The sequence below is a fragment of the Erpetoichthys calabaricus genome, chromosome 9 (assembly GCF_900747795.2).
Source record: "Erpetoichthys calabaricus chromosome 9, fErpCal1.3, whole genome shotgun sequence".
In the NCBI taxonomy this organism is placed as follows: domain Eukaryota; kingdom Metazoa; phylum Chordata; class Cladistia; order Polypteriformes; family Polypteridae; genus Erpetoichthys; species Erpetoichthys calabaricus.
The window spans coordinates 3719633-3733137 of NC_041402.2; the positions used below are offsets into that span (position 1 = coordinate 3719633).

At 40.8% G+C, this 13505-nt stretch overlaps 1 long non-coding RNA gene across 3 annotated transcripts; it reads left to right on the plus strand.

Annotated features, from left to right (window-relative positions):
• The first annotated feature begins 11873 nt into the window (after positions 1-11873).
• LOC127529104 (uncharacterized) lies at positions 11874-13186 on the plus strand. 3 transcript variants are annotated; one of them, XR_007935788.1, is made up of 4 exons: positions 11874-12159; positions 12787-12861; positions 12919-13071; positions 13129-13173. It is a non-coding gene; the product is annotated as an uncharacterized LOC127529104 (long non-coding RNA). The 3 variants fall into 3 exon arrangements; XR_007935787.1 differs by lacking the exon at positions 11874-12159 and having other exon boundaries at positions 12743-12861; positions 12919-13032; positions 13090-13186; XR_007935786.1 differs by lacking the exon at positions 11874-12159 and having other exon boundaries at positions 12743-12861.
• The last annotated feature ends 319 nt before the right edge of the window (positions 13187-13505 follow it).

Sequence of the window (13505 nt, forward strand, 5' to 3'; positions counted from 1 at the left end):
TCCTCGTCCTCGTCCTTATCCTCATCCTCATCGTTATCCTCATCCTCATCCTCGTCCTCATCCTTAACCTCATCCTTGTCCTCGTCCTTATCCTTGTCCTCGTCCTTATCCTCATCCTCATCCTCGTCCTTATCCTCATCCTTGTCCTCATCTTCATCCTCATCCTTATCCTCATCCTCATCCTCATCCTCGTCCTTGTCCTCATCCTCATCCTTGTCCTTATCCTCATCTTCATCCTGAACCTCATCCTTGTCCTCGTCCTTAACCTCGTCCTTGTCCTCGTCCTCATCCTCATGACTCTGGCTCCCTGAATGGAGTGAGGCAGCCCCTTTTATAGACCACCCAGGAAGTGCCCCAGGTGTTCCACAATCTCCTCAAATACAGAACAGTTTACCTCTGGCCACGCCCCCAGATCAATGAGCTTGTAACCACACCCTGTAAAGTGCTGCTCATCTCTGACCCCGCCCACACTCAACTTGGTTTGTAACCACACCCCCTAAACGTTCTTAACCTCAGTGTCCTCACGTTAAGCTTCTTGTATCCACATTTCCCAAATGCTGCTCACCTCTGGCCATGCCCACAAATCAGTTTCTTTGCAACTGTACCTGGTGGTCTGCAGGGGGCGCTCAACCCCCCTTAACCTGAAACACAGACAGACGCAGGACACAAGTTCGGCACACGTTTAAACTGGAGCAATATGTCAAGTCACATCAGCTCTATGAAAAACAAAATGAAGCTTTTAAGAAAAGAACAGCAGACTTGCTGTGAAACGTGAGGGGGCTCGGTGCTGTTTGGGGGGCTGCTTTGCTGTGTCAGTCATGGGGACCTTGAGTCTGTGCAGGGAACAATGAAATCTCAAGAACATTAAGACATTCTGGTGTGAAACATACTGCCCTGTGTCAGGGAACACTGGCAGAGTCGCAGGTCACGGACCCCCCAAGAGGATAAGGAGCCAAAACACCCAGCGAATAGCCCCCAAGAATGGCGAAGAACAAAACCTTGGACAGTTGTGAAGTGGCCTTCTGCGAGCCCTGATTTGATTCCCATCAAACATCTATTGAAGGACCTGCCGGCTGGAGAAGACCCCTTCAGAGTGGACCCCGCTGGAGCAGTTTGCTCAGGACGACCTGTGGACAGGTGCAGACGTCTCATGGAGACCTCCAGGTGTGTGTAGGGATTACAAAGTCAACCAGATACGAGGTGAAGGGGCACATCATTGTTGTCCATGCCGTTGTCATTGGACATTTTATTTGTAAAGTTCCATTAAACCAAAACTCCAACGCCAAGTCTGATTTTGTTAAATGTGGAATAAACAAAGATGGGGGGGGGGGGGGGCAATTAAGTTATTTCAGAGACAGTTGTGGCTTTTTCTTTATTCACCGAGGGTTACCATCACGTTTATTCTCGTCCATATATTTGAAGGAGTCAAAACTACAAAAGGGTCAACCACTGGCAAACAAAGCCTCGGGAATCAAAGCAGAAGCCAAAAGCAAACCGAATCGCCGGCCGCCATGGGCAGTCAGTTCAGTCAAATCTGAATTCGTTCAACCGTAAGTGCCAACCACATGATGTGCCCTTCAGTGACAGACCCCCCTCCCCCCTACCATTATGGGGCACGTGCTTCAGTCCTGAAATGAGAAGTTGGGGAACTGCGCCCTCTAGTGGAGAAGAGAAAGAAAGACGGTGCCACACACAGGCACAGATAATGTTATTTGTCAGCCAGACCAGGGGTTGGCGCTCTCACTCAGTCTTCTCCCCTCTTGTTCCTCTGCAGTTCACCCAAAGACCCGGCCCCTAAATGACATCATCACCAGTCCACCCATGTTTGACGTCACTTCTGGCCAACACTGATGATGTCATTTCCCACACCCAGAATTCATCATAACACTACATCAGTTCCTGATCAGGCCATCATGACTTCACCTCTTCTGTCTCTCTGCCATCTTTAAGTTCAGGTTTTAATTTGTTAGCCAGTTCCATTTTGAACTCCGCCTGTAAAGATGCGTTTCCTTTATTTTTGCAAATTTTTTAGTATACGGGGTGGTCATCCTCAAAACTATTTTCGGTCTGTTTTTCTACTTTTGTGTGGAATGACACATTTGGGTTGAGGCTGTGTGCAGAAATGACAACCGGGAGAGCCAACAAATTTTGGGATACCAACCCTGGTCATCCCTTTCATTTGTCCCAGGATGAAGAAGAAAATACTAAAGAAAAATATATAAATGGCACACATTGGCATGTGCCACTTCAGTGGCATTAGGTCTGAGGGGTCTGGCAGTAGTGGAGCTCCATCTTGTGGCTTGCTTGGGCATAAAGTGACGCCTCCTTCTGGGAGCCAATGCAGTGAACTGAAAAGACGAGTGACGTGTGCCCGCTGTGGCTGGTTGAACACCAGACGTGCTGCTGAACTAGATATGAAAGGCACTATATAATAGATAGATAGATAGATAGATAATAGATAGATAGATAGATATGAAAGGCACTATATAGCAGATAGATAGATAGATAGACATGAAAGGCACTATATAATATATAGATAGATAGACATGAAAGGCACTATATAATAGATAGATAGATAGAAAAGGCACTATATAACAGATAGATAGATAGATAGATAGATAGATAGATAGATAGATAGATAGATAGATAGATAGATAGATAGATAGATAGATAGATAGATAGACATGAAAGGCACTATATAATATATAGATAGATAGACATGAAAGGCACTATATAATAGATAGATAGATAGAAAAGGCACTATATAACAGATAGATAGATAGATAGATAGATAGATAGATAGATAGATAGATAGATAGATAGATAGATAGATAGACATGAAAGGCACTATATAATATATAGATAGATAGACATGAAAGGCACTATATAATAGATAGATAGATAGAAAAGGCACTATATAACAGATAGATAGATAGATAGATAGATAGATAGATAGATAGATAGATAGATAGATAGATAGATAGATAGAAAAGGCACTATATAACAGATAGATAGATAGATAGATAGATAGATAGATAGATAGATAGATAGATAGATAGATAGATAGATAGATAGATAGACATGAAAGGCACTATATAACCAGCAGATAGATATGAAAGGCACTATATAATAGAAAGATAGATAGACATGAAAGGCACTATATAATAGATAGATAGATAGATAGATAGATAGATAGATAGATAGATAGATAGATAGATAGATAGATAGATAGACATGAAAGGCACTATATAACCAGCAGATAGATAGATAGATAGATAGATAGATAGATAGATAGATAGATAGATAGATAGATAGATAGATAGATAGATAGATAGATAGATAGATCAGTCTGAACGGTAATAAGTAGAGAGATAATTTGGTGTGGTGGCACGGTAGTGCAGTGGGTAGCGCTGCTGCCTCGCAGTTGGGAGACCTGGGGACCTGTCTTTGCTTCCCGGGTGGAGTTTGCATGTTCTCCCCGTGTCTGCGTGGGTTTCCTCCGGGCGCTCCAGTTTCCTCCCACAGTCCAAAGACATACAGGTTAGGTGGATTGGCGATTCTAAATTGGCCCTAGTGTGTGCTTGGTGTGTGGGTGTGTTTGTTTGTGTCCTGCGGTGGGTTGGTACCCTGCCCAGGATTGGTTCCTGCCTTGTGCCCTGTGTTGGCTGGGATTGGCTCCAGCAGACCCCCGTGACCCTGTGTTCGGATTCAGCGGGTTGGAAAATGGATGGGTGGATGGATAATTTGGTATAGTAGGCAGGATAGATAGACACAGAAGGCACTATATATTGAATCACCTGCAGTGCCTTGATGACATGCGCTGGTCCTCCTGCCAGCTGAGAGAAGTCCGGATGTGATGAGACCCAAGTCTGGACCAGGAGTTGTGCTGCAGACCTTCAGTTCAGGTTTCATCCTCCTGATTTTGAACAAAGTGAACCTGTAAGACCGAAAGACATGGTGACCACCCTGATGGACAGCAGGTCATCACTTACCACCCTGAGGTTGGGCATTCACTTGGCGGGTGTCACTGATGATGAGCCAAGCAAAAGAGAGGTGGGGTTCTGAAGAGATGGACATCAAGGAGGTCCATGTTTCCCAGGCTGAGCCGTAGATGGTGTCCCTTCATCCAGGTTGCAGTATCACTGAGACTTGCAGAGATTCTGGTACGCACCTTGTGGTCCTTTGGAAGGTATGACAAGGACAGCTGCACATCACTGGCATAGCAATGATAAGAAAAGCCAGATGGGATGGTAGGAGCAAGTGAGGGGGAGTGTAGAGAGAGAAGAGGAGAGCATCTACTGTGTGGGGGACCCCTAGAGCATGCCTAGTGCACCTCCCCATGCCAGGACACATGGCATGACCTACCCCAGACTGTGGGCCTCAAACCACCTGTGGGCATCCCAGTGATGTCAAGTTTGCAGACATGCGATGCCCACAGGCCTTCCAAACACTTGTGAGGAGATGACTCCGTGTTTCAGAGAGCCGCACTTAAGGTGAATTTCCTCCATCATCTCAATGATTTGCTCCTCCACGTTAAACTCGCCTCAGATTGCTGTGTAATTACTATTGACTACCCGAAGGCCACATTGTTATTACTGAGCGCCGATTCTCACAGCAGAAGCCTCAGAGGCCATCAGGAGAAAAAAGAAAAAAAGACAGAAAAAAACGTAAATTAAAAAAACAGAAGTGGAGCCGACAAACGGCGCTTTGATCTCCTCTGGCGATGCCCCAGCAGTCCGGTCTGAGCGTCGGCTCTCAAAAACACTGGATGAGCTCTTGCAGTGCTCTCCTTGAACATGCGGTTGGGCAGAATAATCACTAGATGGTGCCATGCCATGCCGAGGCCACTCTGGGCACAGGCAATGCAGGAAATGATTGGGGGGGCACAAAGACCCCCAAACTGCACACTGTGCACCCCGTGTCTACAGAGCTGATATTTAAATGTGAAGCAACAGCAAAAAAAAAAACGCAATCCATCGGAAGTTTCTGATGAAGGTATGTGCCATGTCGATGTGAGCTTGTGTGTGCCATGTGGACCGTCAAAAAGGTTGAGCTTCATCGGTGACACTTGGCAACCACACTTTAGACATTTCTACTCCTTCTTAAACTTTTCATTAATTCCTGCAGTTTCACTTTCATATTGAGATAGAGAGGGCACTATATAATAGAAAAATGATAGATAGTGTGAAAGGCACTATATAATAGATAGATAGATAGATAGATAGATAGATAGATAGATAGATAGATAGATAGATAGATAGATAGATATGAAAGGCGTTATATGATAGATAGATAGATAGATAGATAGATAGATAGATAGATAGATAGATAGATAGATAGATAGATAGATATGAAAGGCGTTATATGATAGATAGATAGATAGATAGATAGATAGATAGATAGATAGATAGATAGATAGATAGATAGATAGATAGATAGATATGAAAGGCACTATATAATAGATAGATAGATAGATAGATAGATAGATAGATAGATAGATAGATAGATAGATAGATAGATAGATAGATAGATAGATATGAAAGGCACTATATGATAGATAGATAGATAGATAGATAGATAGATAGATAGATAGATAGATAGATAGATAGATATGAAAGGCACTATATAATAGATAGATAGATAGATATGAAAGGCACTATATAATAGATAGATAGATAGATAGATAGATAGATAGATAGATAGATAGATAGATAGATAGATAGATAGATAGATAGATAGATATGAAAGGCGTTATATGATAGATAGATAGATAGATAGATAGATAGATAGATAGATAGATAGATAGATAGATAGATAGATAGATATGAAAGGCACTATATAATAGATAGATAGATATGAAAGGCACTATATAATAGATAGATAGATAGATATGAAAGGCACTATATAATAGATAGATAGATAGATAGATAGATAGATAGATAGATAGATAGATAGATAGATAGATAGATAGATAGATAGATAGATATTAAAGGCATTATATGATAGATAGATAGATAGATAGATAGATAGATAGATAGATAGATAGATAGATAGATATGAAAGGCACTATATAATAGATAGATAGATAGATAGATAGATAGATAGATATGAAAGGCACTATATAATAGATAGATAGATAGATAGATAGATAGATAGATAGATAGATAGATAGATAGATAGATAGATAGATAGATAGATATGAAAGGCGTTATATGATAGATAGGTAGATAGATAGATATGAAAGGCACTATATAATAGATAGATAGATAGATATGAAAGGCATTATATGATAGATAGATAGATAGATAGATAGATAGATAGATAGATAGATAGATAGATAGATAGATAGATAGATAGATAGATATGAAAGGCACTATATAATAGATAGATAGATAGATAGATAGATAGATAGATAGATAGATAGATAGATAGATATGAAAGGCATTATATGATAGATAGATAGATAGATAGATAGATAGATAGATAGATAGATAGATAGATAGATAGATAGATAGATAGATAGATAGATAGATAGATAGATATGAAAGGTACTATATAATAGATAGATAGATAGAAATTAAAGTCACTATATAAGAGATAGATAGATAGATAGATAGATAGATAGATAGATAGATAGATAGATAGATAGATAGATAGATAGATAGATATGAAAGGTACTATATAATAGATAGATAGATAGAAATTAAAGTCACTATATAAGAGATAGATAGATAGATAGATAGATAGATAGATAGATAGATAGATAGATAGATAGATAGATAGATAGATAGATAGATATGAAAGGCACTATATAATACATAGATATTTATGAAAGACAAAATATAATAAAGAGAGAGAATTCGATATAGTTGGCAGGATACTTTTGCTGTATATTTTTCATTTTTCCATTCACACAGTGGATTCATTAAGACTTCAGATCACTTCACTCTCTGCACACTTTATTGTCTTGTAGATTTCATTTTAAGTGGATGAATTTGTCATTTTTGCCCATCAATTGGCACTCAATACCCCATCATGACAAAGTGACAGCATGTTGTAAGAAAGGCCAGCAGATTTATTAAAAAGTACAAAACTGAAATATCTTATTCCTACAAGTAGGACTTTGAATGTAGGAGAAGAAACAACAACAGAACACCAGGTTGAATGTGTAGACTCCACTCAGGCAGTGGCCGGACCCCCGTGCCGCTGTGCCATTGGATTCCTCTTAACAGAATGACGACATTAAAACTCTTAGCAGATAATCTGAAAAGCAAAAAAGTAATGTCGAGTGAAAGGCAGTTAATAACACCGGAGGGAGCCGCACTGTCTAATTGTTTCAGTTGATTAGCTGGCAATTATTAGGAGTGAAATCCAAACTCGTGTCTGCTCATTGGGATCTAATTGCACTTTGTCACCAGAACACGGCTCAATGCGCTCCAAGCAGGGATTGGATTTTAATTAACTCAACTGATGGACGTGTCGAAGGAAGACGGGAGGCCCGAGAAGTGGCTTCAGTTTGGGGATTTTCACCAGCGATATGTTAGAGCTGAGGACAGAATGAAGACACTCGGTCACTACATTTAGGTGACATGTCATTCACATCATTTTAGACTTTTCTTTCTTTCTTGAATACACTGAGGATCTATCTATCTATCTATCTATCTATCTATCTATCTATCTATCTATCTATCTATCTATCTATCTATCTATCTATCTATCTATCTATCTATCTATCTATCTATCTATCTATCTATCTATCTATCTATTATATAGTGCCTTTCATATCTATCTATCGATCTATTGATGTAGTGTCACTTATGCTAATTCAGACTTTTTCTTTTTTCAGTTTATTTTTATTTCAATATTTGCAATAGACACAAAATGTAATTGTGCCACGATGTTTTTATATTATATCATCTTTATCTATAGGCTCTGTTTAAATGAAAAATCAAACCTCAACATGACCATGAGTGGCCGTTCCATGGGGTGCACTTACTTTTTCACAGGGGGGTCTTTTCCGCCATGCCTGCTGCGTATTGACCCCCTAATAACTCTGCTGATCGCCTGTCCCTTACTCCTCTTAGCACCCCATCAGCTGATTTCCATTATCGTCTCTCATTTCTTAACACTATAAATCTGCACAACCAGAGCCTGAGTGGCCTCCCCAAGACTCGAGTGTTCTGACAGATTAGAACATTCTAGAAGATTACAGTGGGGCGGCTGTTCCCAGTAAACTCCTCTCCAATCCCTCCCATGTTGTACTTTTTTCAATCTTCATTAGTATAATAACATGGTGGATTATGCTTTTTACTCAGCAGAAGCAGACAATCCCAGGAGTTTAGTGAAGCCCACCGCATATCGAGTGAATATTAAAAATGTTCAGAAATGGAAATTTGTGGGATTAGGGGAGTTTGGTGGGCTCTTTACCTTTCAGATGAAATTTCAAGTGCTTTTCTCATTAGGCTGTGCTAATCATTTCATGAAGGGTTTGATTTGTATAGCACCTTACATGATGGAGGCCATTGCTAAGTGGTGTATAGCACATCTCTCACACACACACACACTGAAGTCTGTCACACAATTCATGCACAGCAGGACCGTCTTCACATCGAGTTGCACTCTGACAGCACGTTAAACAGCCCCAGGGTACCGGACCACCAGATGAAGGGTTTCAACATGTTGCTTTCCTTAAAGAGTGTGGACACTAAAAGGAGCCGATGACATGATGGCTTCAGCTACGTCCTTGCACCTTCTTGGACTTTTTCAGCCTTTCACTGTTTTTCCTCAGACACGTGTAAATATCCTTAGTGTGGATTGTTGTGCTCCGGTGCTGCAGACCATCGAAGAATGACAACTGGGCTTTAGTTAACAACGTGTACTAAAAACAATGAAGTCTCAAAAGTCTGACATCATTGTGTGGTGTCGTGATGAGGAGAACTTCTGTCTCTCGTGCTCCGCTGATAAACAGAAGTGACGTCAACTGGAGCCAATGAAGGGCATCAAAGGGTTAAAGAGAGACCCGTGTGTGCACCCAGAGAGAGAGAGAGAACGTGATAGGCACAATGTTGGTGTTTCTCAATCACTGAATCATGGGCTGCCACCTATTGGTGGTGAGGTGCTATTGTGTATAAAGACAGTGGGTCAGAGTGGGTCACCACTCCAATGATGGCACCAGAGCTCACCCCACTCTGACCAGCCCTCAGTGATAGTGTTCAACTGATGAAGGGAGACCCTCAACATTTACAAAGAGACAGGTGGGTTACAGCACCAGAAAGATCAGAAAATAATTCACAATATGATAGATAACTAGCTGGATATGAAAGGCACTATATAACTGATAGATAGATAGATAGATGGAAATGAAAGGCACTATATAATAGATAGATAGATAGATAGATAGATAGATAGATAGATAGATAGATAGATAGATAGATAGATAGATAGATAGATAGATAGATGGAAATGAAAGGCACTATATAACTGATAGATAGATAGATAGATAGATAGATAGATAGATAGATAGATAGATAGATAGATAGATAGATAGATAGATAGATAGATAGATGTGAAATGCACTATATAAGATAGATAGATAGATGGAAATGAAAGGCACTATATAATGGATAGATAGATAGATGTGAAATGCACTATATAAGATAGATAGATAGATAAATAGATAGATAGATAGATAGATAGATAGATAGATAGATAGATAGATAGATAGATAGATAGATAGATAGATAGATAGATAGATAGATGTGAAAGGCACTATATAAGATAGATAGATAGATAGATAGATAGATAGATAGATAGATAGATAGATAGATAGATAGATAGATAGATAGATAGATAGATAGATGTGAAAGGCACTATATAAGATAGATAGATAGATAGATAGATAGATAGATAGATAGATAGATAGATAGATAGATAGATGTGAAAGGCACTATATAAGATAGATAGATAGATAGATAGATAGATAGATAGATAGATAGATAGATAGATAGAAATGAAAGGCACTATATAAGATAGATAGATAGATTGATGTGAAAGGCACTATAAAAGATAGATAGATAGATAGATAGATAGATAGATAGATAGATAGATAGATAGATAGATAGATGTGAAAGCCACTATAAAAGATAGATAGATAGATAGATAGATGTGAAAGGCACTATAAAAGATAGATAGATAGATAGATGTGAAAGGCACTATATAAGATAGATAGATAGATAGATAGATAGATAGATAGATAGATAGATAGATAGATAGATAGATAGATAGATAGATAGATAGATGTGAAAGGCACTATATAAGATAGATAGATAGATAGATAGAAATGAAAGGCACTATATAAGATAGATAGATAGATAGATAGATTGATGTGAAAGGCACTATAAAAGATAGATAGATAGATAGATGTGAAAGCCACTATAAAAGATAGATAGATAGATGTGAAAGGCACTATAAAAGATAGATAGATAGATAGATAGATAGATAGATAGATAGATAGATAGATAGATAGATAGATAGATAGATAGATAGATAGATAGATAGATACCTGGGCACAAGACGTGGTTGTTGGTGTGGAATTTACATGTTCTGTTCATGTCCTTGTCGGTTAACACCCAAGTACTTAAGTCATTTGACCCTGGGTACAAATCTTGGTCCAGTCATTATCTCTGTGTGGACTTTGCATGTTCTGCCTTTGTTCAGGTGTCTTTCTCCACATACTCTGGTTTTCTGCCTTTATTTTATTTAGCGTGTTTTCCATACTAAACACTATTTGTATTCACTTTTCAGGGCCTATTATAGTACAATTGTTCATTTGTGTTTTTTGCACTTGGCAGTGGTGAGGAGTGAACTGCTGACCTTGGGGTCTAACATCCCATGCCTGTCTAGGCCTGTATGTCAGGATGCCCTGCTGTGGACTGGCACTCTGTCCAAGCTCTGGCCCCCTTACTGTATACCATATGTAGCGGGCTCAGTACCTAAATGGACATCAGACTCATTCAAAGTCCAAAGAAATTGTCCACAGTTTCACCAAGTGTGTTGTTGTGAACAATAGGGGGCGCTCTCATTTTATCCTCACTTTGTATCTAAAGAGTCCAAAAAAACAAATAATATTCTCAAGACGGGATAAACAAAGGGAGATGCCCACCTTCTGATGAGGCTGAAACTCACCTGCCACCCCAGTGCCCTCTCTGCTCCCTAAACAGGTGAAGCAGCTCTTGTGTTATTTGCTGCACTGACCCCTAGTGTCCAGCACATTGAATTGCAGGAGTGCCACTTTGATTCCCAATCACAGACTGTACTTGTCAAGCTGCCAAGGCTGCTACCACAGGATGGGGACAATGAGTGGGTGCCATACCTGAGATGCCATTAGGAAAGGCGCTATATAAAAAGTTATTTGTTATATTATACCTTTCATTTAGAGTTCTAATCACCTTTAGGGTCTGTAATGCCATCTGTCCAAGTGTGTGTTCAGGAAGGAGCAGGGTGACAAACCCCCTGCTGGCACCTCGGTTTAATGCATCACCTTGGTGTGTGTAGATGGGTGAAGGCGCCAAACTTTTCCAGAGGTGGGCACAGTGGGCAGCTTTACTTGCTTGGGTGAAAGTGAATTGTGAAATCTAAAGTAGACTATCTTGCACAGCAGGGTACCCTTCATGTTTTTAATGCATTTTGTTAAAAAAAGAAACATGAAGTTCAGTGTTAAAAATAAAACCCGAAGTTCACAGATCTCAGCGCAGAATAAATTAATGAACTGCATTGCAGCTTTTTATCTTGAAATGGAATAAATAAGCAGAAGTATGTAGAACTGAAGCCGACATGAAAGTCGAAGGGAATTATAAAGCAGGAAAAGAGACACGTCTGAATGAGCTGGGGGGAGCGGGCACAGGGGGCACAGCTGGGGGTGGGAGGGGGCAGAACATCCTTACAGAAGAACAAAAATCCTGGCGGAGCATCCCATAAAATTAGGAGCAGACGTGTCATGGTGACAGATAAACAGCCTCTTCTGTTACCTCGGCAGCACTTGGCTCTGATTGGTGGATTGGTAAAGCAGTACAGAGGCAAACTGTATTGGAGGCGTGGCCACAGATAATTGGCATTTAGGAGGTGTGGTTACAGGCAGATTGATTTGGGATGTGGTCAGAGGTGAGCAGCAGTTAGGAGGTGTGGTTACAAGCAAATTGATTTGGGGTGTGGTCAGAGGTGAATAGCAGTTAGGAGGTGTGGCTAGAAGCAAATTGATTTGGGGTGTGGTCAGAGGTGAATAGCAGTTAGGAGGTGTGGCTAGAAGCAAATTGATTTGGGGTGTGGTCAGAGGTGAATAGCAGTTAGGAGGTGTGGCTAGAAGCAAATTGATTTGGGGTGTGGTCAGAGGTGAATAGCAGTTAGGAGGTGTGGCTAGAAGCAAATTGATTTGGGGTGTGGTCAGAGGTGAATAGCAGTTAGGAGGTGTGGCTAGAAGCAAATTGATTTGGGGTGTGGTCAGAGGTGAATAGCAGTTAGGAGGTGTGGCTACAAGCAAATTGATTTGGGGTGTGGTCAGAGGTGAATAGCAGTTAGGAGGTGTGGCTAGAAGCAAATTGATTTGGGGTGTGGTCAGAGGTGAATAGCAGTTAGGAGGTGTGGCTAGAAGCAAATTGATTTGGGGTGTGGTCAGAGGTGAATAGCAGTTAGGAGGTGTGGCTACAAGCAAATTGATTTGGGGTGTGGTCAGAGGTGAATAGCAGTTAGGAGGTGTGGCTACAAGCAAATTGATTTGGGGTGTGGTCAGAGGTGAACAGCAGTTAGGAGGTGTGGCTACAAGCAAATTGATTTGGGGTGTGGTCAGAGGTGAACAGCAGTTAGGAGGTGTGGCTACAAGCAAATTGATTTGGGGTGTGGTCAGAGGTGAATAGCAGTTAGGAGGTGTGGCTACAAGCAAATTGATTTGGGGTGTGGTCAGAGGTGAACAGCAGTTAGGAGGTGTGGCTACAAGCAAATTGATTTGGGGTGTGGTCAGAGGTGAACAGCAGTTAGGAGGTGTGGCTACAAGCAAATTGATTTGGGGTGTGGTCAGAGGTGAATAGCAGTTAGGAGGTGTGGCTACAAGCAAATTGATTTGGGGTGTGGTCAGAGGTGAACAGCAGTTAGGAGGTGTGGCTACAAGCAAATTGATTTGGGGTGTGGTCAGAGGAGAACAGCCGTTAGGAGGTGTGGCTACAAGCAAATTGATTTGGGGTGTGGTCAGAGGTGAATAGCAGTTAGGAGGTGTGGCTACAAGCAAATTGATTTGGGTTGTGGTCAGAGGTGAATAGCAGTTAGGAGGTGTGGCTACAAGCAAATTGATTTGGGGTGTGGTCTAACTGCTAATTCTAACATCTAACTGTAACATCTAACTGCTGCAGCCAGGTGTTATGTAGGTGTCCCCATGGCCTGCTCCAGTCACTCAGGTCCTTGACAGTAAGCCGGGTCACCCTCGGGTAATCGTGCCACATGGCCGTAGTGCCGTAACT